Here is a 5,410-nt window from a genome sequence, read left to right as displayed (position 1 = left end):
TTCATACTTTGCAGACAAAGCATGGGGAGGAGGTGCTTACCAACAGTTTCATCTTTTTTAAAAGTGGAAATTTAAGTGTTAAAATTGTGAAAATCATATTAGTAATCTAGAGGGTAGTTCTTGTCAGGTATGGCTTTAGAAGGCCATAGTTTTTTTTTAGATTTCTGAGGGAACTAATTCCTGATTCACCATTGGGCAATATGGAACTTCAAAAACCAGGCCTGGTCTAGAGATAAGAAATGGAGAGACAGAACTGGGGGGGTCGGCCGTGTGTGTGTGTGTGTGTGTGTGTCTGTGTGCATGTGTGTCTGTGTGTGCGCCTGCCTGCGTGTGTGTGTGTCTGTCTCAATGGGGGTGGCCAAGCAGACCTAATGCTGACATCCTGTTTTAAGATCCCAAACTTTGCAACAGACCTGGCTTTTTACTTTTTGGTTTTAATTGGAAGTTAGCATCCAAGTACTGCTCCTTGGTTTGGCTTTCTTATTTTCATCACTGGTCTTTTAGAATGTTTGGCTGTCTTCAGGTTTCTTGAGGATTTTTGGAGGAAACATTTCCTTTGTGGCTGTTGTCTGTGTCTGTAACCTTCATTGCTTTCAGGTAGATGCAACACATCTGAAGATTAGATGTGTATATCTTGTGTAACTAAATAAATCTCTTTATTTTCACCAGATTGCAAGTTGTGTATTTTGATAAAGGTTGATCCAACAGGTTGCTCTGCCTGCCACTGAATTTGGTGATTTGATTGATAATTCATATCTTTGATAATAATTACCAAATTAAATCAAATAAACATATTTTACATGTTGGTTAAGTGAGGTTTTAACTGTTGACACACTTGTGTTCAGTGTTCAGAGTGCTGGACATTTAAACGAGGGTGTTGCCGGTTAAAACTGCTGGATTCAGGAATTGCTGTTTTATAGGGTGGCCTGTAGCGTAGTGGTTAAGGTAAATGACTGGAACACGCAAGGTTGGTGGTTCTAATCCCGGTGTAGCCACAATAAGATCCGCCCAGCTGTTGGGCCCTTGAGCAAGGCCCTTAACCCTGCATTGCTCCAGGGGAGGATTGTCCCCTGCTTAGTCTAATCAACTGTATGAGCGGATAAGATAAGATAATCTGGATAAGAGCTTCTGCCAAATGCCAATAATGTAATGTGAACACATTTTAATGAATCCTCACTTCCTCAAGACACTTGAGTCACTGCACACATGGTGGCATTCAATATTTGCTTTTTCCTCAGCTATGAGCAACTGATGCAAGCAAGTACATTGCTTTCTCTTTTAACTCCTTCTACAAGTTTAAGACAAAAAATCACACCTTCCTAATTCCGGTACTCCAAGGCAGGAGTTATTAATACAGATGACTATTATATTCAGTGTTTTCTCTTTCTGCTGTTCCTCTATATTTCCTCAAAAAAATGTACTTTAATCAATCAAAATTAAGATGTAGCAGGAAAATAATCACTGCATTTTTGTGACTGGAGGAAGTAATTTACACTTCCAGGACTGCATATTTTATTGAATAACAAATTTATTTACATAAAATCACCGTTCTTTTAAGCTCCAAACAACAGAAATAAATGTTCCAAAAAGTAAACACGCCAGTCACACTACATCAAGAAAGTACAAAATAATCTCTAAAAGGAACATACATTCCATAACCTCAAAAAGAAATCACATGTCAAGTAACACACACACAAAAACAGAAGCCAATCACAACTTCCTAAATTCATAACATACAACTTTTTTTACATTTACATTTACATTTTTGTCATTTGGCAGACGCTTTTAATCCAAAGCGACTTACAAGTGTATAGGTTCTACCACAAGTCAAAACATCACATCCAGAACTAGGAAAATACACATGGAATGCTGTTCTAAACATAGTCGTCATCATAAGTGCCAATTTTTTTATTTTTTTATTTATTTATTTTTTTTTGTTTTGGGGGGGGGGGGGTTTAGACAAGGATAGGGATATCAGAAAGGACGGGCGGGGGAAATCAGGAGGGAGGACTAAAGTAGAGTTTGAAAAGGTCGGTTTTGGATCTGCGTCAAAATAGGGGGAGGGATTCTGCTGTCCTGACAGGGAAGTCATTCCACCACTGAGGAACCAGAACGGAAAACAGGCGTGAATGTGCAGCTCGACTGCCAGGAGCACGTTGAGAGGGAACCATAAGGCGACCAGAGCTGGCAGACCGGAGTGGTCTAGCTGGGGAGTAGGGAGTGATCAAGGATTGTATATAAGGTGGGGCAGTCCCCTTAGCAGCCTGAAATGCCAACACTAGGGCCTTGAAACGGATGCGTGCAGCAATAGGAAGCCAGTGGAGGCCAATGAGAAGCGGGGTGACATGAGCCGACCTGGGCTGACTGGTGATCAGGAGGGCTGCAGCATTCTGGACCAGCTGGACGGGCTTGATGGCACACGCTGGGAGACCGGCTAAGAGGGAGTTGCAGTAATCCAGGCGGGAAATGACGAGCGCCTGGACTAGGAGCTGGGTGGCCTTCTCCGTCAGGAGATGACGGATACGGCGTATATTATACTATATTATATTATATTATATTCATATGCATATGAAGAAAATATAAGCAACTGAATGAGCCAAGACTTGAAACAAGGTCTGGGTTATGTTCACCATGAAGTATTACATTACATTATTGGCATTTGGCAGACACACTTATCCAGAGTGATGTACAGTTGATTTAGACTAAGCAGGAGACAATCCTCTCCTGGAGCAATGCAGGGTTAAGGGCCTTGCTCACGGGCCAAACGGCTGTGTGGATCTTATTGTTGCTACACTGGGGATCAAACCGCCGACCTTGCGTGTCCCAGTCATTTACCTTAACCACTACGCTACAGGCCGCCTGGGCCAGTAGATTGGGGTCAGGCTGTTGTATAGGTTGGGCAGACCTAGCTCAATACCCACATACAGACATTTGTTGCGGGAGTTCACTCTAAAGAGGCTCTACTGCCACCTCCAGTAACAAAGGCACAAAGGCATGTAATCCATATGGACCAATTTGCTATACTTAGTCCTCAAGCTCTACTCTGCAGATTTCCTTTTCTTCTGGCGTGTAGTGAGCAGGTTGTGACGACCATGCCTGGTCTTCCTCAGTTGAGGTTGTTGCTGTTGTCCAGCAGGTGGCAGTGCTGCGTGCCATCACTCCCTTCCCCTGGAATGGTCTAATCATTGATTAGATAATTGCTTGATGAGTCACCAATTGTCCTGGGCACCTGAGAGACCCTTGATAAGTGGCTTTGCCCAGGTGCTCGAGAGATTTATTTCTCACTCCGTGCTCGGCCTTTGACAGTTGGTGGTTGTTGGTTGTTGGAGGACTTGGTCTTCCTTTTGTTATTTTGCTATTGCCTGTAGGTATGAATGTGAATGTGTGAGTGAATGGTGAGTGAATGGTGTGTGTGTGTGCCCTGCGATGGACTGGCGACCTGTTCAGAGTGTATTCCTGCCTTTCAGCCAATGTATGCTGGGATTGGCTCCAGCCCCCCTGCGACCCTGTTCAGGATAAGCGGGTTAAGATAATGGATGGATGGATGGATGGACATTGTTTTTGGTAGGACAAGATTTTTTCATTGTCTGTACAATACAGACTACAGACTGGGAAGAGACAGGAGAACTAACTATTCTCCCTCTCTGTGTATTACTGCACACCAGTTTCCAGATTCTCATGTATTCTCTTGTGACACTCACACGTACTTGTACGTGTTAGACCCAAAACTGAGTCAAATTCCCTCTCAATTGAGGGCCATGCCCAAATATGCTCATGTAAATGCAAATATCCCCTCCGCCCAGGGGCTGAGATTGGAATTGGCCCTGTTTTTCATGCATTGTTCAAAGCTGGTGTTGTGCCTGTAAAAAAAAAAAAAAAGAAGCATGATGGATCTTGGTGTTTTGTGCAAGATTTAGGAGCTGTAAACACTGTGCTCCAGTTGTATCTAACCTAAACTACTAGTTTGGCCCAAGTCCCGGGCAATGCAAAACATTTCACTGTGATCGATCTTGCTAATGTTGCTTTTTTTCAGTATGCCGGTTGATATTGATTCCCAGTACTGGTTTGCTTTTACGATACACCTGGTCTAGACTACCACAAGGGTATTCTCTGCTGCTCTGTAGGACAATTCGAAACAGTTCCAAATACTAATTCAGTATGTTGTTGACATTCCAAATTCAAGATTCACACAAGCTGCTAAAATTCCTAGTAACAGGGCTGCAAGGTCAAACGAGAAACTCCAGTTCAGCCTGATTGAAATTATATATCTAGGCCACAAAATGTATTTGTTATTGTAAACAGTGACTACTTGGCCCATGGCCTAAATCTCTCTGCTAACGATAAGGTTACATGGACAGAGACTGCTGACATGTATTTTCAGAAATTAAAACGAGAACTGACATCAGCCCCGACTTTGGGCCTTCCTGACATTAACAAACCTTTTCTTTTGACTGTGGATCAGAAGGCTGGTTATACGACTGCTGTTCTTCTGCAAAAACATGGTGATAGAAACAGGCCTGTCGCATATTATTCTCAGAGACTTGGTGCTGTCACTAGGGGTCTCCCCCCTTGTCTGCGATCAATTCCAGCAGCTGCTTCTGCTGTGACGGCTTCTGCATCGATCGTTGCTTATCGCCCATTTTTGGTTCCTCATGCAGTAGCTGAAATTCTGCTATAGCAGAAAACTGCTCATTTCTCATCAGCCCGATTTCCGGGTCACTTGTTTACCCAGGCTGGTGAACTTTTTTTTTCCACTCAAATGCACCTGCTATTTGTCCCAAGGTAAAACTGTAAATATTTTCACTGACAGCAGATATGCTTTTGGAGGTAGTGCGATTTCAGAACACTTTGGGAACACAGAGGTTTTCTTACTTCCTCAGGAAAAGCTATTCAATATGGACATTTGGTGCAGAGCCTCATAGAGGCCATTTTTTGCCTACATCTGTTGCAATATGTGAAATTCTGCTGCAAAGGCCACTGCCTCAGCCCCTCCCAACACAACTCTCAGTCTGCACACACAGGCCAATTGTAAATGGGACGGCACCTGCACCTATGGGGTCTGGCTAGGCTCCATGGTTAAACAACATTTACCACGCTATTTGTTTCCCTAATATGCTAAATTGACACATGGACGGGATCATGTGTCAAAAAGGAGGAATGGTAACTTTAATTTCCCAGTGTTTTTCAAGTTATGCATACATTATTTGTGAAAAATGTGTTATTTGTGCTGTAAACAATGCAGGGCGGGGCTCTCTGGTGGGGAGAAGTTACTGGAAGCTTTGTTTCCTGGGATAGGGGTATTGGGTCCGCAAAAAAACAAGAGATCACACGGTACACTGTTCTCCAACTTATAAACTCCTCTCTATTGACAACAGCGGCTGTTAGAACCGAATTGACTGCATTACGGTTG

The sequence above is a fragment of the Conger conger genome, chromosome 13 (genome assembly GCF_963514075.1).
Source record: "Conger conger chromosome 13, fConCon1.1, whole genome shotgun sequence".
In the NCBI taxonomy this organism is placed as follows: Eukaryota; Metazoa; Chordata; class Actinopteri; order Anguilliformes; family Congridae; genus Conger; species Conger conger.
This window is presented reverse-complemented; position numbering follows the sequence as displayed.